The 23,713-nt window shown below is 21.1% G+C and overlaps 1 protein-coding gene across 3 annotated transcripts in view; it reads left to right on the top strand.

The window, feature by feature from the left end:
- The window catches only part of LOC109603327 (neuroligin-1), a 579,545-nt gene that overhangs the window by 51,388 nt on the left and 504,444 nt on the right, over window positions 1-23,713 (top strand). For all 3 annotated transcript variants that reach the window (XM_049967041.1, XM_049967040.1, XM_049967042.1), the window contains exon 2: window positions 8,038-8,071. The gene's annotated coding sequence lies outside the window, so the exon portion shown is untranslated. The remainder of the gene's footprint in view (window positions 1-8,037; window positions 8,072-23,713) is intronic.

Below are 23,713 nucleotides of genomic sequence, written 5' to 3'. Positions count from 1 at the left end.
ATTGTATATTTTAATAAAACTACCTAATTCCCATTGATCGAACCTTCCCAATCTGGTTGGAACCTAGAATACCCACTTTTAATAATATATCTAATAATATTAACATATCTAAGTGTGCCGAGTCTATTTTGGTTAAATCAGTGGTCCGGCAGACTATTTAACCTACAAAATAACATTAATTTATTCAACAGATAAGAAAAAGTATATTAATATATAAAGCATCTTATTCAAATTTGAGGTTATATTATTTCTAATATGATTGTAATGTAAAGTAAACACCTTAAGTACTAAATTATTGAATTACAAAGCATAGTATCCAAGTATGATTTTATTTATTAAGAAATATAAGAAATAACTTGGTCAAAAAATTAATGAACAAATTTAATTAAATACATAGAAAACCTAAGAAGAACCAACCCAATGTTATAAACAAGAAACATTATTGGGCATGATCTCGGGATGCAGCGATGTTGCCATTTCTTATAGACTACAGATATCTTTTTGTTCATCTGTCACTTTCTATTTAAAATTTATATTAAATGAGTATAATATAATATCACTTCAACACTCATATAAACTTAAACTGAAATATAATAATTATAACTGCTGTAAAAGTAACTTTCTGTATTTTGCAATAACTAAGCAGGAAGCATGAAATGAATTAATATAAATGAACCTGTACTTTTCTTATAGACTACAATTTCAATTAGACATGACATGTTTTGATAGAAGAATTAATATTATAAATTAATAATTTAGAATCGGAAGGTGGCTTAAAAAATGATTTATTTTTAAAATTAGCGTTATGAACATCACTATAATATGTATTGAAACATAATATAATATATATTGAAACACATTTTGACACAGTAACCAGACAAAGATTGAGGCTGAGAACTCATGGCTGAATTTTATAAACTTATAAAATAAAATCACAGAAAAAAATTGTATATTTTAATAAAACTACCTAATTCCATTGATCGAACCTTCCTAATCTGGTTGGAACCTAGAATACCCACTTTTAATAATATATATAATAATATTAACATATCTAAGTGTGCCGAGTCTATTTTGGTTAAATCAGTGGTCCGGCAGACTATTTAACCTACAAAATAACATTAATTTATTCAACAGATAAGAAAAAGTATATTAATATATAAAGCATCTTATTCAAATTTGAGGTTATGTTATTTCTAATATGATTGTAATGTAAAGTAAACACCTTAAGTACTAAATTATTGAATTGTAAAGCGTAGTATCCAAGTATGATTTTATTTATTAAGAAATATAAGAAATAACTTGGTCAAAAAATTAATGAACAAATTTAGTTAAATACATTGAAAATCTAAGAAGAACCAACCCAATGTTATAAACAAGAAACATTATTGGGCATGATCTCGGGATGCAGCGATGTTGCCATTTTGAACGCGGTGTTGCCATTTCTTATAGACTACAGATATCTTTTTGTCCATCTGACACTTTCTATTTAAAATTTATATTAAATGGGTATAATATAATATCACTTCAACACTCATCTAAAGTTAAACTGAAATATAATAATTATAACTGCTTAAAAAGTAACTTTCTGTATTTTGCAATAACTAAGCAGGAAGCATGAAATGAATTAATACAAATGAATCTGTACTTCTCTTATAGACTACAATTTCAATTAGACATGACATGTTTTGATAGAAGAATTAATATTACAAATTAATAATTTAGAATCGGAAGGTGGCTTAAAAAACGATTTATTTTTAAAATTAGGGTTATGAACATCACTATAATATGTATTGAAACATAACATAATATATATTGAAACACATTTTGACACAGTAACCAGACAAAGATTGAGGCTGAGAACTCATGGCTGAATTTTATAAACTTATAAAATAAAATCACAGAAAAAAATTGTATATTTTAATAAAACTACCTAATTCCCATTGATCGAACCTTCCCAATCTGGTTGGAACCTAGAATACCCACTTTTAATAATATATCTAATAATATTAACGTATCTAAGTGTGCCGAGTCTATTGTGGTTAAATCAGTGGTCCGGCAGACTATTTAACCTACAAAATAACATTAATTTATTCAACAGATAAGAAAAAGTATGTTAATATATAAAGCATCTTATTCAAATTTGAGGTTATGTTATTTCTAATATGATTGTAATGTAAAGTAAACACCTTAAGTACTAAATTATTGAATTACAAAGCATAGTATCCAAGTATGATTTTATTTATTAAGAAATATAAGAAATAACTTGGTCAAAAAATTAATGAACAAATTTAGTTAAATACATAGAAAACCTAAGAAGAACCAACCCAATGTTATAAACAAGAAACATTATTGGGCATGATCTCGGGATGCAGCGATGTTGCCATTTTGAACGCGGTGTTGCCATTTCTTATAGACTACAGATATATTTTTGTCCATCTGTCACTTTCTATTTAAAATTTATATTAAATGAGTATAATATAATATTACTTCAACACTCATTTAAACTTAAACTGAAATATAATAATTATAACTGCTGTAAAAGTAACTTTCTGTATTTTGCAATAACTAAGCAGGAAGCATGAAACGAATTAATACAAATGAATCTGTACTTTTCTTATAGACTATAATTTTAATTAGACATGACATGTTTTGATAGAAGAATTAATATTACAAATTAATAATTTAGAATCGGAAGGTGGCTTAAAAAACGATTTATTTTTAAAATTAGGGTTATGAACATCACTATAATATGTATTGAAACATAATATAATATATATTGAAACACACTTTGACACAGTAACCAGACAAAGATTGAGGCTGAGAACTCATGGCTGAATTTTATAAACTTATAAAATAAAATCACAGAAAAAAATTGTATATTTTAATAAAACTACCTAATTCCCATTGATCGAACCTTCCCAATCTGGTTGGAACCTAGAATACCCACTTTTAATAATATATCTAATAATATTAACATATCTAAATGTGCCAAGTCTATTTTGGTTAAATCAGTGGTCCGGCAGACTATTTAACCTACAAAATAACATTAATTTATTCAACAGATAAGAAAAAATATATTAATATATAAAGCATCTTATTCAAATTTGAGGTTATGTTATTTCTAATATGAATGTAATGTAAAGTAAACACCTTAAGTACTAAATTATTGAATTGTAAAGCGTAGTATCCAAGTGTGATTTTATTTATTAAGAAATATAAGAAATAACTTGGTCAAAAAATTAATGAACAAATTTAGTTAAATACATAGAAAACCTAAGAAGAACCAACCCAATGTTATAAACAAGAAACATTATTGGGCACGATTTCGGGATGCAGCGATGTTGCCATTTTGAACGCGGTGTTGCCATTTCTTATAGACTACAGATATCTTTTTGTCCATCTGTCACTTTCTATTTAAAATTTTATTAAATGGGTATAATATAATATTACTTCAACACTCATTTAAACTTAAACTGAAATATAATAATTATAAATGCTGTAAAAGTAACTTTCTGTATTTTGCAATAACTAAGCAGGAAGCATGAAATGAATTAATATAAATGAACCTGTACTTTTCTTATAGACTACAATTTCAATTAGACATGACATGTTTTGATAGAAGAATTAATATTACAAATTAATAATTTAGAATCGGAAGGTGGCTTAAAAAACGATTTATTTTTAAAATTAGGGTTATGAACATCACTATAATATGTATTCAAACATAATATAATATATATTGAAACACACTTTGACACAGTAACCAGACAGAGATTGAAGCTGAGAACTCATGGCTGAATTTTATAAAATTATAAAATAAAATCACAGAAAAAAATTGTATATTTTAATAAAACTACCTAATTCCCATTGATCGAACCTTCCCAATCTGGTTGGAACCTAGAATACCCACTTTTAATAATATATCTAATAATATTAACATATCTAAATGTGCCAAGTCTATTTTGGTTAAATCAGTGGTCCGGCATACTATTTAACCTACAAAATAACATTAATTTATTCAACAGATAAGAAAAAATATATTAATATATAAAGCATTTTATTCAAATTTGAGGTTATGTTATTTCTAATATGATTGTAATGTAAAGTAAACACCTTAAGTACTAAATTATTGAATTACAAAGCGTAGTATCCAAGTATGATTTTATTTATTAAGAAATATAAGAAATAACTTGATCAAAAAATTAATGAACAAATTTAGTTAAATACATAGAAAACCTAAGAAGAACCAACCCAATGTTATAAACAAGAAACATTATTGGGCACGATCTCGGGATGCAGCGACGTTGCCATTTTGAACGCGGTGTTGCCATTTCTTATAGACTACAGATATCTTTTTGTCCATCTGTCACTTTATATTTAAAATTTATATTAAATGGGTATAATATAATATCACTTCAACACTCATCTAAACTTAAACTGAAATATAATAATTATAACTAATATAACTGCTGTAAAAGTAACTTTCTGTATTTTGCAATAACTAAGCAGGAAGCCCCCCCTGTTACCAATTGTCATAACAACATTATAATCAACATATCAATTTTAGAAAACGAGTGTAACTTCGGGAACATTCGGCTGTTTCCATTCGGTCCTATTATTATGTGTTTTGTTTACATTCGCAAAGTTCGCAACGAGATAAGTCCCGCAACCTTTTTGCCGGACGGTAATTTACTGTGGCGGAGAAGGGATAAAAAGACAAAGATATACGATCTCGAGATCGGCGACTCCGGACTTTCGGACGTACACAACAACGGACGCGAAGACGAGCGAAGGATAAAAAACAAAGAAACACCAACATATTCCGCATGTTTAATATATTTTATGGGTTAAAGTTTTTCGCCGGTTATTTTCACTCACGGCTCACCCGAAAATTATTTGTATTCCCTTTAGATGCAAAGTTAAACGTTCTTTTGGCAATTTTTTCTTGTTTTCGGGGCCGCATCAACGCGTTTTTCAGCTGGAAAATTCAGTTTGGGCATTTTTATCTTGGAATTCCGCGACAATAAAAATATTATTTTTGCGTCGTTGTGGAGTCGGGCAATAAGAAAAATATTTTATTAAATCGCCAGGATAAAAAAATGGGAATAGTGTACTAGAGTAAGTTTAACCTAACCTAATCTAATCTAACCTTACTCCAACTTACTCTGATTTAAAAATAGTTTTACTCATTTATTTTGTGCTATTTTTTTAAATTGTTTTTTAAATTAATAAAAATTGTTTTAATGAATCTCTTAAATTAGAATATAACTAAAACAATCGAGGTATCTTTTTACCAATTTTTGTTTAAATAATAGAATACCATAAATAACAAATTTATGAAGTTTTTCTAATAATTTAAATAAAATATAGTATAATAAATTGATTTTCTTTTAAGTTGTCAAGAACTGTGATCAAAAAATAGTTTTACTAATATAACTAAAAAATTTGTGGTATATTTTAATCATTTTTTGATTAAATTCGTGAAACCAGTTCTTCTAATAATTTAATTAAAAAGGGAATAATAAATTGAACACATATGAAATGGACTAGTTAGAATCTGGTCTACTCTAAATTTAACCTAACCTAACCTAACTTAATCTAACCTAATATAATAAAACATAACCTTACTCTAACTTACTCAGAGTTAAAAATAGTTTTACTGATTAGTATTATGTTTTTCATTTAAATTAATAAGAATTGTTTTAATGAATGTTTTAAATTAGAATATGACTAAAACAATCGAGATATATTTTTACCAACTTTTGTTTAAATAAAAAATACCATAAATAAATTTATGAAATTTTTCTAATAATTTAAATAAAAAATAGTATAATAAATTGATTTTCTTTTAAGTTGTCAAGAACTGTGATCTAAAAATAGTTTTACTAATATAACTAAAAAATTTGTGGTATATTTTAACCATTTTTTGTTTAAATTCATGAAACACAAATAAACAGTTTTTCTAATAATTTAATTAAAAAGGGCATAATAAATTGAACACATATGAAATGAACTAGTAGGAATCTGGTCTAGTCTAAATTTAACCTAACCTAACCTAACTTAACCTAACCTAACCTAACTTAACCTAACCTGATATAATAAAACATAACCTTACACCAACTCACTTTGATTTAAAAATAGTTTTACTGATTTGTATTATGTTTTTCTTTTAAATTAATAAAAATTGTTTTAATGAATGTTTTAAATTAGAATATAACTAAAACAATCGAGGTATAATTTTACCAATTTTTGTTTAAATAATAGAATACCATAAATAACAGGTTTATGAAGTTTATCTAATAATTTAAATAAAAAGTAGTATAATAAATTGATTTTCTTTTAAATTGTAAAGAACTGTGATCTAAAAATAGTTTTACTAATATAACTAAAAAAATATTTTAACCATTTTTTGTTTAAATTCGTGAAATACAAATAACCTGTTCTTCTAATAATTTAATTAAAAAGGGCATAATAAATTGAACACATATGAAATGAACTAGTAGGAATCTGGTCTAGTCTAAATTTAACCTAACCTAACCTAACTTCACCTAACCTAATATAATAAAACATAACCTTACTCCAACTTACTCTGATTTAAAAATAGCTTTACTGATTTATATTATGATTTTGAAATGTTTTAATGATTTTCTTATTAAAATATAACTAAAATTTTCGAGGTATATTTTAACGATTTTTAGTTTACATTCATGAACACCATAAATAACCAGTTTATAAACATTTTTTAATAATTTAAGTAATACATATATGAAAGTTCAAATCTAGCCTAGTCTAAATTTGACTTAACCTAACACAAATTAGTTTATGAAGTTATTCTCATAATATAAGTAAAATATAGTATAATAAAGTACATTGAACCTAACCTAATCTGATTTAAAAATAGTTTTACTGATTTTTGTCATGCTTTTCATTTAAGTTATAATAACTTAACCTATTCTAACTTAACCTAGCATAACATAACACAAACTAGTTGATAAAGGTTTTTTCATAATTTAAGTAAAAAATAGTATAATAAATTGAGTACATATATGAAAGTTCAAATCTAACCTAGTCTAAATTTGACCTAACCTAACACAAACTAGTTTACGAAGTTATTCTTATAATTTAAATAAAATATAGTATAATAAATTTGTATTCTAAATTTAACCTAATCTAACCTAATTTAACCAAACATAACATAATCTTATTCCAACTTAATCTGATTTAAAGATAGTTTTACTGATTTTTTGAATTTCTTAAATAAAAATTTAATCTAGCCTAACCTCACACAACATAACCTTACTTAAACTTACTTTGATTTAAAAATAGCTTTACTGATTGTAATTAATTTAATTTAATGATTTTTTTTAATTAAAATATAACTAAAAGTTTTCGAAGTATATTTTTACCATTTTTTGTTTAAATTCAATATAAAACCTAACCTAACACAACCTAATATAACAATAATTTTATTTTGATTTATAAATAGTTTTACTCATTTATATTATGATTTTTTTTTGTTAACAAGAACTGTTTTATTGAATTTCTTAAATAAAAAATAACCTAACCTAATCTAATCTAACCTAACCTTATATAACATAACCTTATTTAAACTTAGTTTGATTTAAAAATAGCTTTATTGATTATAATTAATTTAATTTAATGAATTTTTTAATGAAAATATAACTAAACAATTCTAGGTATATTTTTACTATTTTTTGTTTAAATTCATGAACCAGTTTATGAAGTATTTTTATAGAAAAAGAGTTTAATAAATTGAACACACATGTGTACAAATCTAGACTAGTCTCAATTTAACATAACCTAACCTAACTTAATATAACAACATAACCTTACTCTAACTTAATTTGATTTAAAGATGATTTCGTTTTAAGTTGACAAGAACTGCTTTAATGAACTGCTAAAAAATTCAAGGTAAGTTTATATAGCTTATTTTCAATCAATGTTCATCCCAATTTAATTCCACATCCTTTAAATGCAAAGTTGAACGTTATTTTGACAATTTTTTCTTGCTTTCAGGTCGCATCAACAGTCTTTCAGCTGAACAATCCAGGTTAGACAATTTTATCTTGACATTCCACGCACATAAAAATATTATTTCTCGTTCCGGAGTCGGCAATAAGAAAAAATATTTTATTAAATCACCGAAATAAAAAAATAAAATAAAAACATTCGCAAATGCGCAGTAAATTTTTAATATTTTTTTTTCGTGTCACATTTCGAAATCGCATTTATCTCGGTAAGAGTCCGCGAAATAAGACGCGACTTCCCATTAAGCTCCGGCCGGGCACCGAAAACAAAACGGGGGAATTGCCGGATTGCCGGATTCTTGTCTGACATATTACAGTTTAGAATGTATTGTTTATTTAAATGTGAAATTTCCCCGTTCTCGTCATCTCATCCGACTCGCGACGCTAATTCCATTTTGCTCCTATGTTACGTTTCTCTCTTTTTTTTCTATCTGGGGATGATGTCTTATCCGAAACGAGGAAATTTCGGCTGATGCTGAAGGGCCCATAAATTTTGATTGATACTTTTTTTTGCATGTTTTTTAAAGTTTTCTTTAATTTAATTAGTAAATTTAAGGTACAATAAATACGTTTTTTAATTTTATTATAATTTTATATTATTTTTTTTTTAATTGAAACTTTAAATTGTCAATTTTTTTTAATTATTTTAACTATTATTTATTATTTTTATAACATAAAATTGGTAAATTTTAACATTTTAAGCTTAATTTTAATAATTTTATAAATTTAATTAATTGATTTTTATTTTTTCGACTTAATTTTTAAATTTTATTTAATGTATCTTTTAAATTTTTCCAACTTTTTGTTATTTTAATTGCTAAATTACAATTTTAATTAAATATAAATTTAAATAATTAATTTCATTATTTTTTTAATTTAAATTATTTTTATTTTTTTAAGCTTCATTATTTTAACAATTTATAAATTTAATTATTTTTTTAATTATTTAAATTTTGAATTGGTACTCTTTCTTTAGTTTTTTTTTTTTTTTTTTTTTAATTTAATTGGAATTTTTCTTTCAATAAATAATGTAATAAACATCATATTTTTTTAACTTTGGTTGTTAATTTTAAAATTTTATAACGGTTAATTGTAATGTTACATTTTTTTAAATTTAATTGTTAATTTTTTATACATATTTTATTAAATTTAAATTTTTAAAATCTTCTAAATTTAAATTGTTGATTTTAATATATTTAAATTTTTCTTTTAAACTTTCCAAATTATTTTTTTTTTGTTTTAATTGTTAAATTTTAAATTTAATTAAATACTATAAATTACTATTTTTTAGTTTTTTTTTTTAAAATTTAATTAGAATTTTTTTTAATTAAATATAATAAACATTATATTTTTTTAACTTTAGTTGTTAATTTTAAAATTTTATAACAGTTAATTGTTAATGTTACATTTTTTTTAATTTAAATGTTAATTTTTTATACATATTTTATTAAACTTATATTTTTCATTTTAATTTATTTTTATATAAAAATTTTTAAGCTTAATTTTTAGAATCTTGGAAATTTAAATTGTTGATTTTAATATATTTAAATTTTTCTTTTAAACTTTCCAAATTATTTTTTTTTGTTTTAATTGTTAAATTTTAATTTTAATTAAATACTATAAATTACTATTTTTTAGTTTTTTTTTTTAAATTTAATTGGATTTTTTTTTAATTAAATGTAATAAACATATTTTTTAATTTTAGTTGTTAATTTTAAAACTTTATAAAAGTAAATTGTTAATGTTACATTTTTTCTTTTAATTTAATTGTTAATTTTTTATAAATATTTTATTAAATATTTATTTTTCACATTTAAATTTATTTTTATATAAAAATTTTTAAGCTTAATTTTTAAAATCTTCTAAATTTAAATTGTTGATTTTAATATATTTAAATTTTTCTTTTAAACTTTCCAAATTATTTTTTTTTTGTTTTAATTGTTAAATTTTAATTTTAATTAAATACTATAAATTACTATTTTTTAGTTTTTTTTTTTTTAAATTTAATTGGAATTTTTTTAATAAAATTTAATAAACATTATATTTATAAACTTATAACAGTAAATTGTTAAAGTTACATTTTTTTTAATTTAATTGTTAATATTTTATACATATTTTATTAAATTTAAATTTTCACATTTAAATTTATTTTCATATAAAAATTTTTAAGCTTAATTTTTTAAAATCTTTAAAATGTTTAAGCTTAATTTTTTAAAATCTTCTAAATTTAAATTGTTGATTTTAACGTATTTAAATTTTTCTTTTAAACTTTCCAAATTATTTTTTTTTTATTGTTAAATTTTGATTTTAATTAAGTATTATAAATTACTATTTTTCAGTTTTTTTTTTTAAATTTAATTGTTTTTTTTTTAATTAAATGTAATAAACATTATATTTTTTTAATTTTAGCTGTTACTTTAAAATTTTATAACAGTAAATTGTTAATGTTACATTTTTTTTTAATTAATTAATTAATTTTTATACATATATTATTAAATTTAAATTTTTACATTTTAATTTATTTTTACATAAAAATATTTAAGCTTAATTTTTTAAAATCTTCTAAATTTAAATTGTTGATTTTAATGTATTTAAATTTTTCTTTTAAAGTTTCCAAATTATTTTTTTTTGTTTTAATTGTTAAATTTTAATATGAATTAAATACTATAAATTACTATTTTTTTATTATTATTTTTTTTAGCTTTATGTTATTAACAATTTATAAATTTAATTAGATTTTTTAATTTTTTATTTGATTAGGCATAACTTTCAAAATTTTATAAATATATATTATATCATTTTCATTCTTTTAATTAATATTGTTAGTTTTATATATTTTTTTAAATTCAATTGCTTAATTTTTTAAATTTTATATAAATAATGATTTTATTATTTTTTCAATTTAATTTTAAAATTAATTATTTTTATTTTATAATTTTCATCCAATAATTTTAATTTCATTTAATTTATAAATTTTAACGTAGTTTTATAATTTTTTCTTTAAAGTTTATTTTTAATTTTACTAATTTTTTTATTTTTTAAAATTGATTTAACTTAATTTTTAACTCAAACAACTTAATTCAACTTTTTTAATTTAATTGGTTATTTTTGTTGAATTTTTTAAATGATATTTTTATTATTTTTCCATTTAGCAAAAAAAAAAAATGTATTGTATAATTTTAGTTTAATAAACACACATAAGAGTAAATATCTCATCGAAAAAATGAAGTGAGGGAGTGAAGGAACAAAAGCGGGGGTGTCAAGTTACTTACCAAAGTTTAATTGATCCGTAGGCACTTGGCGAGTGTGTCAGGACATATGTTGTCACAATTTTATTGTAGTCCTAAGTTGCTTTCTTAGTAGCACCCCACTCCATTCCTCAACGGAACAATTGCCTCCATTTCACTTAATAGGTCTCCATGGTAACATCTGATGCATTATTATTAAGACAAAATAGTACATATAAAAGAAGTAAACGAGCGCAGCTTTATATAATTAAAATCGTTATTATAACGGCGACAATTTCACGGCCATCAAGGGCGAAACTTTTCTTCGTTTATGTCGTCGCTGTCGAGAGAGATTCATTTGACACGCATCTCGTTTAAATTGTAAATTATTACAATATTTTTGAGTAGAATAAAAAAAAATCAATTTAATTTATATTGTCTTATACTTTTTGGTTGCTTTCTCGTTTGCTGTATTTTAGGTTAACCTAACCTAACCTTTTTTGTTATTTAAAAATTGTCAAATTTGTTTGAATTTTTCTGTTCGTGAATTCTCATATAATTCCTTATTTTTTATTAAATTTGTCAATTTTAATAATTTTTTCCTTAAAAATTTTGTTTTTCTTTTATTTTTTTAAATTAAAGATTTTTTTATTAATATTCAATTAATTATGTGCTAAATTTTATTTCTTTTTTCATTTTGCTTTGTTTAAATTTTATCAAGTTTAGAGCATTTTTGTGAGATATTTTATAAATAAAAATTGTGTTAATTTCGTCATAAAAATACTTTTTTGAGTTTTGCCCTTTATCTGTAGTTTCTCCTGAAATTATCTTATTTTTTGAGAATATTTTTGTGTAACATATAATTAAATTTATTCATTTATTTTCATATTTTGTAATTTTTTCTGAAAATTTCTAATTTTTTTGTTTTTTTTTTCTATAAAAAATAATATTCATTTTTTATAAAAATCATGAATTTTTTTTTTAATAAATATGTATTAATTTTTTTTATTATTTGAGAATAAGTATTAATTATTTTCATTCTCTTAAATTTATATTGTTAATTATTTTAATTTTTTCCATTTATTAATTTAATTGTTAGATTTTAATTTAAATCATAAATTCAATTATTTATATTTTATAAATTTCAATTAATTATGATTTCCTTTAATATAATTTTTAAATTTTAATTTTTAAAGCTTTAGTTTAATTAGGAAATTTTTTAATAAAATACAATTAATTGTGCTCAAAATCCATTTTTGAATTTTTTTTCATTTCTTTCCCCTTTTCCTGAAATTTTCATACATTTTTTGAGAATATTTGTTCTAACATTGGTAAATTCCTAAGCTTTTCTGAATAAAAGTTTTATAAAAAATAATTATCATTATATTCATTATTATTGATTTTGCCTTAAATTTTTATCCATTTTTTTTATTTTTTTCTGAAAATTTCTATATTTTTTGAGAATATTGGATAATTTTTTCGAAAAATTTTTCAATTTTTGACCATTTTCTTTTCTATAAATCATTTTCTTTTCTATATTTCATTTTTAAAAATTCAAGGAATTTTTTAAAATAAGTTTCTATTAATTATGTCTGAAAAATCTTTTTTTTTTTGTATATTTTTCCGATTCCTATATTTTTTTTCTGAAATTTTCATTCTTTAAAAATTTATATTGTTAATTTTTATTTTTTTTTTTAAATTAAATTTTTAGATTTTAATTTAAATAATAAATAAATTATTTATTTTTATAAATATCAATTATTAATTTTAAATTCTTTTAATTTAATTTTGAAATTTGAAAAACTTTTGAAGCCTGTTTTATAAAATTGTTTTTTAAAATTTAAATAACTAATTTTATTTTACTTGAATTTTTTAAATAAAATTCAATTCATATTGTGCTCAAAATCCATTTTTGAATTTTTTCATTTGTTGTAATTTTTTCTGAAAACTTCTTATTTTTTCCGAATATTTGATGAATTTTTGTTTATTTCTAGGAAAAAATTGAAGAAAAAGAAGATAAAAACATGTCAATATTGGGGCAAAAATACTCACACATAAATTCTCAGCAAAAAATTATGAATTTTTAGAAATAAATTCATGAAACGACAAAATATCTAATTATCTATTTTTGTACAAATAGAGAAACAGTTGATTTTTTTACATTTTTGTCATTCATCATTCAGAAGTTTTTCTAATTTTATATATTTTTTTATTTTTAATTCAGACATATTGAAAATTTCATGAATTTTTTATTCTGATTTGACATTTCTTAACTGAATCCAAATGATTTTATCATAAAACTTTTAGTAATATTTTTTATTTTGACAATTATTTAATTAATATGTTTAATTGTACTAAAGATTAAATATTTTACGATCAGGTGAAAAAATGGCGAATGCACATCATAATTATGTTTTATAAGTTGTCTGATATTTTTTTAGTAATTCATTATCTGAAATAATGCATTACAAATAAAAGAAGTAACGAGTTCTGCTTTCTATAATTGAAGTAATTATTCCAGTTTTAAGATGATGCTTTCCATCTTTATTCCCCCACGACCAAACGAAATTGAGATGAAACTCGCACCGTTCAGTTCCAAATTAAAATATTACATGTTCGCGTCGGTAAAATGTAGTTTACCTTAAATTTCCAATAAATCTTTCACCGCCAGATAAGCGACAGACAACGCGGATTTATTTGCCGACTCATAAATATGCATAAAAAAGAGTATTGTTTGACATAAATTACAAATTTCAAAATGAAACTTTACGAGTAAAATCGTTTGCGGAATTTATACACGCGTCCCCCCAACCCCATCCCCGACGCTTTGTGGCCATCACACTCAGGGTGCATATTAAATGTCTCGTTTACGTCAAAGCTTAATTTACGACTTAAACAACTTCGAAATGCAAACAATTTTTACGACGCATAAAATTTCTAATATAGTTAAAGCGTTCCGGTTGTTTTACCAGTGTCGTAAATTGTTTCGCATTATTCCATTGTCCGGTGAAAGTCCGACACGGAAGTGATTTTTAACTTTATTAGACGCACACGAGGGCACTTTTTGTGCCGCCTTTTAATGTTCTTACCGCGTTCTTAAACTGACGTTGCAATTAATTCGGTGTGGCGAATATTTAATATTTTTAATTTTATGACGTCGTACCATATGTATGCAACGTTGCCATTTCGTTTGACGTTATTCCATTCAGAAATTTCCATTAAGCCGTTAAATGTAATCAAATTTGTCAATTATTCGTATTCTTTTCCTAAATTTTTTTATAATTTTATGAATTTTTCATTTAAAATTCACATTTCTTAGCTCATTTGTTTAATAAATATTTTATAAAATTCAGCTAATTATATCTTCTTTCTGTGTTCTTTCATTTTTTTTCCCTCAAAAATTATAAATTTTAACTGAAGTGTCTTTTTCTTCTAAAATGTTAAATTCAAAAATATTCTTCTTTATTTGAATGTTTTATTGGAAATTGACTTTTTTTGCGTAAAACATATATTTTTTATAAAATTCAAATAATTATATCTTAATTACATTTTGTGGATATTTTACAAAATTTAGTAAAAATTTTCATTTTTATTTTTTAGTATAGTCCTTTTATTGATAAATTTTAACATTTTCTTATTATTATTTTTTACTTAACTTTTCTTTTTTGTTGACATAATTTCCTTTAAAATGTTAAATTTTTGTCTTAAATAAAAAAATATATTATCAAAATTAATTACACTATTTTATTACATTTTTCGGATTTAGAATATAATTTTTAGTTTTAATTTTACTATAAAAATATTCAATTTTCTTAAATTATTTTAATTATTATTTTATATTTTTTGAAATGTAATTGTTAGATTTATTTTTATGATATAATAAATATAATTGGCAAATTTATAAATTTAATTATTTTTTTAATCATTTAAATTTTGAGTTGGTACTTTTTTTTAGTTTTTTTTTTAATTGTTTTAATTAAATATAATAAACATTATACTTTTTAATTTTAGTTGTTAATTTTAAAATTTTATAACAGAAAATTGTTACATGTTACCTTTTTTTTAATTTAATTGATAATTTTTTTTACATAAATTTTTACATTTTAATTTATTTTTACATAAAAATTTTTAAATTTAATTTTTTAAAATTTTCTAAATTTAAATTGTTGATTTTTGTTTGTTTTAATTATCAAATTTTAATTTTAATTAAATACTATAAATAATTATTTTTTTATTACTTTTTTAAGCTTTATTATTTTAACAATTTATAAATTTAATTAGGTTTTTTAATTGTTTCAATTTTTATTTGATTAGGCATAACTTTCAAAATTTCATTCTAATAATTTATATTGTTAGTTTTATTTTTTTTTTAAATTTAATTGCCTAATTTTTAAATTTTATATAAATAATGATTTTATTTTAAAATTAATTATTTATATTTTATAAATTTCAATTAATAATTTTAATTTCATTTAATATAATTTATAAATTTTAACTCTTTTAGGTTGTTTTATAATTTTGTTTTTTAAAAATATCATATTATTATTTTTTACTTAACTTTTCTGATTTGTTGACATAATTTCTTCTAAAATGTTAAATTTTTGTCTTAAATAAAAAAATATATTTAATTTTAAAATTAATTACACTATTTTATTACATTTTTCGGTTTTAGAATATAATTTTTAATATTAATTTTAATTTAAAAATATTCAAATATAATATTTTTTTCATTAAATTATTTTTTTTTTCATAACTTGGATTCTATTTTTTCTATTTCAGACTTGTTATTTCTTCTGAAAACTTTTTAAAAGATTAAATAAAAAAAAATTCTAAATTTTAAATAAAAATAACATGTTTTATTATTTCATATAATTTTTTTCTAAAATATACAAATTGTTGCTAAAATCTAATTTTTCTAAGAATATTTTTCCATAATTTGGTAAATTTGCCAATTTTCTTTACTTCTCTTTATAAATATTAGTCACTTTTTTAATTGTGACCTTTTTAACTTCTCTTGATCTTAATTTCTGATACATTTTTATTTAAATTAATGAAAAATTTTGCAATTTTTACATATTTTATTAAATTTAAATTTTTATAATTTAATTTATTTTTACATAAACATTTTTAAATTTAATTTTTTAAAATTTTCCAAATTAAAATTGTTGATTTTAATTTATTTATTTATTTTTTTTTAAGTTTTTCAAATAATTTTTTTTTGTTTTAATTATTAAATTTTAATTTTAATTAAATACTATAAATAACTATTTTTTTATTATTTTTTTAAGCTTCATTATTTTAACAATTTATAAATTTAATTAGGTTTTTTAATTGTTTCAATTTTTATTTGATTAGGCATAACTTTCAAAATTTCATTCTAATAATTTATATTGTTAGTTTTATTTTTTTTTTTAAATTTAATTGCCTAATTTTTAAATTTTATATAAATAATGATTTTATTTTAAAATTAATTATTTATATTTTATAAATTTCAATTAATAATTTTAATTTCAATTAATATAATTTATAAATTTTAACTCTTTTAGGTTGTTTTATAATTTTGTTTTTTAAAATTATCATATTATTATTTTTTACTTAACTTTTCTGATTTGTTGACATAATTTCTTCTAAAATGTTAAATTTTTGTCTTAAATAAAAAAATATATTTAATTTTAAAATTAATTACACTATTTTATTACATTTTTCGGTTTTAGAATATAATTTTTAATATTAATTTTAATTTAAAAATATTCAAATATAATATTTTTTTCATTAAATTATTTTTTTTTTTATAACTTGGATTCTATTTTTTCTATTTCAGACTTGTTATTTTTTCTGAAAACTTTTTAAAATTTTAAATAAAAAATTATATAAATAATGATATTATTTAAAAATTAATTATTTATATTTTATAAATTTCAATTAATAATTTTAATTTCATTTAATATAATTTATAAATTTTAACTTTTTTAGGTTGTTTTATAATTTTGTTTTTTAAAATTTATTATATTATTATTGTTTACTTAACTTACTTTCCAATTTTTTGAGAATATAATTATCTCCTGTTAATTTTATCAATTTTCCAGTATAAATTGTAAATATTATCTGATATTTTCCTATAATTTATAACGTTTCCGTCATTTAATATTCCGTTTTTTTAAGAAAACTTTTATTAGCTTACACAGCCTTTTAATGTTCAAAGTTCAGCGAAGTCATTGTCGACCATTACTCGCATACGTGCACTTTTAATACAGCATTTTAACGTTCAAACCACATCCTCAACATCGGCCATTAAAATTAATTCGGTGTGCCGCACAATAAATAATATAAGTTTTACGACATAAAATTACATGCATGCATTATTTTTATCACCAATACCGACTGTTATTTAATTCGAGACGTTATTTCGGGGGCCGAATTTCGATTAGGGTGGGCCGTTAAATATAATTAAAGCGATTTCCCGTATTAGCGACGTGATCCCCACGTGGGTCGGGGTAGATTTGATATGTTAATGGGGTTTTGATAAGTGGCTGGGGGTATTCGTGTAATCCCGGCCGCGATTACACCTCTTGGAACCGGAGGCTTATGCGACACAATGCGTTAAGATCTTAATTAATTAGTGGGAAAAAGTGCGGCGGCGATATTAAAAAGCTAATTAGAGTTTCGGGGCCGATCGCCGCGTTTAGAAGACATTAAAATTAATGGAAATGCCGGGGAGGAAATAAAAGTTCAATAACTGAATATTATTCGTTCGTTTTTCCTTTTTAAGTGTGTTTCAGCCACGGTTTGGAGTCGCAATATTCAATTATGCCGGAACCGGTTTGAAGTTCATTAAAATTGTAGTGGTCCTTATTATTGTTTGAATAAAGATTTGAAATTCGAATAAACTGAAACGAGTTCGGATTAAATTGCATTGATATAATTACAATTTTTTTTCATTTGTGTTTTTCTCTTAAGGCCCCGTTTTTATTGTTCGTAACGTTCACTTGTCGATAAGTTCAATTTTTCATTAGGGCCCAACAAACGAGAATACATATAACAGGTGTACGATGTCGGAGTTTTATAAATTGAGGTCTTCACTCGGAAAGGAAATGGACGTACGTCAGAACGAAAAATGTTTATCGACGATTAAATTGGACGAGAATGCGTCCTAGTTTATTTCCGTCTGTTTTAACGACACGAATCCTTATCGGGATTCTGGATACACTTTTTATATTTAATAGTTTGTGCACATTTTTCGTTACATTCTTCAATAATTTAATTTATCAATTTCCTCAATGTTTTTTTAATAATGGTGGATGCGCCCGTTTATATGAATGTTAATTTGAAACTTTTATTTGTTTGAATAAATACGAGTCAGTTTATATTAATGTTATATTTTTTATTTTTTTAATAGAAATATGAGATTGGAAACCATTTTTTCTGAACTGCTAGTTTATAAAAAAAATTCGTGGATACTAAAAAATATTTTGTTTCTCAAAATCTATATATAATTTTTAAATTTAATTTTGGTATAAAAATGGACAAATCTAAACAGATTTTTTATATTTTTTTCATGATATTTATTTTAAATCTAGACATATCACTAATTCTTTGATTTTTTTCATTTAGTTCAACATGTAGATAATTTTAAGTTTTATTAAGCTAATTTTGTCCTAAAATTTTTATTTTCTTCTGTATTATTTCTTAAATCAAGTTTTAATAGAAATTAATTAATTTTTTGAAAATATTTGTCCTAAGATTGGCAAATGTGATCTTATTCTAATTTAATTTTGTACAAATAGACAAATATCAGCCATTTTTTTTAATTTTTGGGGATTCCTGTTCTTAAATTCATAAGTTCGAATAAATTTTGTTAATTTATAATATAGAAACTTATAATTTTATATATTTCATTCAGGTTTTCATATATATGTTAATTAAGTATTTAAAATTTCATACATTTTTTGTTCGGACTTGACTTTCTTAGCTGAATTCAGCTAATTTTAAATAAAATTTAGCTAATTTTATTCTAAATTTTATCCTATATTTTTATATTAAAATACATAAATCTTTTTGAGAATATTTGTCCTATAATCGATAATTTTACATTATTATTTCTTTCTATAAATATCCAAATATTAATTGATTTTTTTTAATTTTGCAGCTTTCCTGAATTCATAAATTTTAGCTAAATTTCTTTAACAAATTCAGAAAATTTTCTAATTTTATGTATTTCATTCAAAATTGATATTTTTTAATAAATTTTTACATAATTTATTTTTTGTAAAAACTGTTCTTTTCTTATTTTCTTTTATAAATATTAATTTCAATTCAGATAATTCATAAATTCTGTTCTAAAATTTACACTGTTTGGAATTTTTCTTATTTTCTATCAATTTTTTTAAATTAAATTTTCATGTCTTAAAATTGACAAAAATTGGCTGATTTTTTTAATTTTCAAAATTTTTGAGCTTTTTTTAAACTTAAATTCGTAAATGTTTTGGACAAATTATATTTTTGTATTTTTTGTAGTTCTTAAATGAATTTTTTATTTTTTCAATTTTTTGGAAAAATTGGAATTTTTTTATATTTATTTCATTTTTTTTTAGACATTTTACAAATTTCATGAGTATTTCATTCGAACTTAAGAATTATTTATATATAATTATGCTAATTTTGTCCTTAAATTTACGAGAATACATATAACAGGTGTACGATGTCGGAGTTTTGTAAATTGAGGTCTTCACTCGGAAAGGAAATGGACGTACGTCAGAACGAAAAATGTTTATCGACGATTAAATTGGACGAGAATGCGTCCTAGTTTATTTCCGTCTGTTTTAACGACACGAATCCTTATCGGGATTCTGGATACACTTTTTATATTTAATAGTTTGTGCACATTTTTCGTTACATTCTTCAATAATTTAATTTATCAATTTCCTCAATGTTATTTTAATAATGGTGGATGCGCCCGTTTATATGAATGTTAATTTGAAACGTTTATTTGTCGGAATAAAGAGAGAATTTTTTCTATTATTGGCAAATTTTTATGTTTTTCTTCATATTTCTTTAAAATAGATAATTCGTTGTTTTTTTTTTCCTAAAATTTATTTGTTTTTGCAACTATTTACTGAAACATTGACATAATAATGAGAAGATACGTATGTCCATATTTAACAGGAAAATAATTGTTTTTAAATAATATGTTGTGTTGTATATATTAGTTAGCAAATAAATATGAGTCAATTTATATTAATGTTATATTTTTTATTTTTTGCGTGGATACTAAAAATATTTTCTTTCTCAAAATATCTTATATTATTTTATTTAAATATACTCGTTTTTATGATATAATTTTTAAATTTAATTTTGGTTTAAAAATGGACAAATCTATATTTTTTTAATGATATTATTTTAAATTTAGACATATCACTAATTTTTTGATTTTTAAAATTTTTATTTTCTTCTGTATTATTAAATCAAGTTTTAATAGAAATTTTTGTACAAATAGACAAATATCATCCATTTTTTTTTTTAATTTTTGGGGATTCCTGTTCTCAAAGTTCGAATAAATTTTGTTAATTTATAATATAGAAACTTATAATTTTATATATTTCATTCAGGTTTTCATATATATGTTAATTAAGTATTTAAAATTTCATACATTTTTTATTCGGACTTGACTTTCTTAGCTGAATTCAGCTAATTTTAAATAAAATTTAGCTAATTTTATTCTAAATTTTATCCTATATTTTTATATTAAAATACATAAATCTTTTTGAGAATATTTGTCCTATAATCGATAATTTTACATTATTATTTCTTTCTATAAATATCCAAATATTAATTGATTTTTTTTAATTTTGCAGCTTTCCTGAATTCATAAATTTTAGCTAAATTTCTTTAACAAATTCAGAAAATTTTCTAATTTTATGTATTTCATTCAAAATTGATATTTTTTAATAAATTTTTACATAATTTATTTTTTGTAAAAACTGTTCTTTTCTTATTTTTTTTTATAAATATTAATTTCAATTCAGATAATTCATAAATTCTGTTCAAAAATTTACACTGTTTGGAATTTTTCATATTTTCTATCAATTTCTTTAAATTAAATTTTCATGTCTTAAAATAGACATATTTATTTTTCTAAAAATTGACAAAAATTGGCTGATTTTTTTAATTTTCAAAATTTTTGAGCTTTTTTTAAACTTAAATTCGTAAATGTTTTGGACAAATTATATTTTTGTATTTTTTGTAGTTCTTAAATGAATTTTTTATATTTTCAATTTTTTGGAAAAATTGTAATTTTTTTATATTTATTTCATTTTTTTTAGACATTTTACAAATTTCATGAGTATTTCATTCGAACTTAAGAATTATTTATATATAATTATGCTAATTTTGTCCTTAAATTTACGAAAATACATATAACAGGTGTACGATGTCGGAGTTTTGTAAATTGAGGTCTTCACTCGGAAAGGAAATGGACGTACGTCAGAACGAAAAATGTTTATCGACGATTATATTGGAAGAGAATGCGTCCTAGTTTATTTCCGTCTGTTTTAACGACACGAATCGTTATCGGGATTCTCGATACACTTTTTATATTTAATAGTTTGTGCACATTTTTCGTTACATTCTTCAATAATTTAATTTATCAATTTCCTCAATGTTATTTTAATAATGGTGGATGCGCCCGTTTATATGAATGTTAATTTGAAACTTTTATTTGTGGAAATAAAGGAGTATTTTTCCTATTATTGGCAAATTTTTATGTTTTTCTTCATATTTCTTTAAAATAGATAATTCGTTGTTTTTCTTTTCCTAAAATTTATTTGTTTTTGCAACTATTTACTTACTGAAACATTGACATAATAATGAGAAGATACGTATGTCCATATTTAACAGGAAAATAATTGTTTTTAAATAATATGTTGTGTTGTATATATTAGTTAGCAAATAAATATGTGTCAATTTATATTAATGTTATATTTTTTATTTTTTGTGTGGATACTAAAAATATTTGCTTTCTCAAAATATCTTATATTATTTTATTTAAATATACTCGTTTTTATGATATAATTTTTAAATTTAATTTTGGTTTAAAAATGGACAAATCTATTTTTTTAATGTTATTATTTTAAATCTAGAGATATCACTAATTTTTTGATTTTTTCATTTAGCTCAATATGTAGATAATTTTAAATTTTATTAAGCTAATTTTGTCCTAAAATTTTTATTTTCTTCTGTATTATTTCTTAAATTAAGTTTTAATAGAAATTAATTAATTTTTTGAAAATATTTGTCCTAAAATTGGCAAATGTGACCTCAATATCAACAATTTTTGTTTAATTTTTGTTCTTAAATTCATAAGTTCGAATAAATTTTGTTAATTTATAATATAGAAACTTATAATTTTATATATTTCGTTCAGGTTTTCATATATATGTTAATTAAGTATTTAAAATTTCATACATTTTTTATTCGGACTTGACTTTCTTAGCTGAATTCAGCTAATTTTAAATAAAATTTAGCAAATTTTATTCTAAATTTTATCTTATATTTTTATATTAAAATACATAAACCTTTTTGAGAATATTTGTCCTATAATCGATAATTTCACATTATTATTTTTTTCTATAAATATCCAAATATTAATCGATTTTTTTAATTTAGGAGGTTTCCTGAATTCATAAATTTTAGCTAAATTTCTTTAATAAATTCAGAAAATTTTCTAATTTTATGTATTTCATTCAGAATTGATATTTTTTAATGAATTTTTACATATTTTATTTTTTGTAAAAACTGTTATTTTCTTATTTTTTTATAAATATTAATTTCAATTCAGAAAATTCAGAAATTCTGTTCTAAAATATATACTTTTTGGAATTTTTCTTTTTTTTTATCAATTTTTTTAAATGTCTAAAAATTGACAAAAATTGGCTGATTTTTTTAATTTTCAAAACTTTTTTAAACTTAAATTCGAAAATTGTTTTTGACAAATTATAATTTTGTATTTATTTATATTTCTTAAATGATTTTTTTATATTTTCAATTTTTTGGAAAAATTGTAGTTTTTTTATATATATTTCATATTTTTTTTTTAATTAGACATTTTACAAATTTCATGCATATTTCATTCGAACTTAAGAATTCTTTATATATATTTAAACTAATTTTGTCCTTAAATTTACGAAAATACATATAACAAGTATACGATGTCGAATGTTTATAAATTGAAATCTTCACTTGGAAAAGAAATAGACGTACGTCAGAACTAAAAATGTTTATCGACGACTAAATTGGATAAGATACAGGATACACTTTTTATATTTAATAGTTTGTTACATTCTTGAATAATTTAATTTATCAATTTTGCCAATGTTTTAAAAGTTATTTTAATAATAGTGAATGCGCCATTCATACCCATGTTAATTTAAAACATTTATTTGT

Source organism: Aethina tumida, chromosome 4 (assembly GCF_024364675.1).
Source record: "Aethina tumida isolate Nest 87 chromosome 4, icAetTumi1.1, whole genome shotgun sequence".
NCBI lineage: Eukaryota > Metazoa > Arthropoda > Insecta > Coleoptera > Nitidulidae > Aethina > Aethina tumida.
This window is presented reverse-complemented; position numbering and strand designations above follow the sequence as displayed.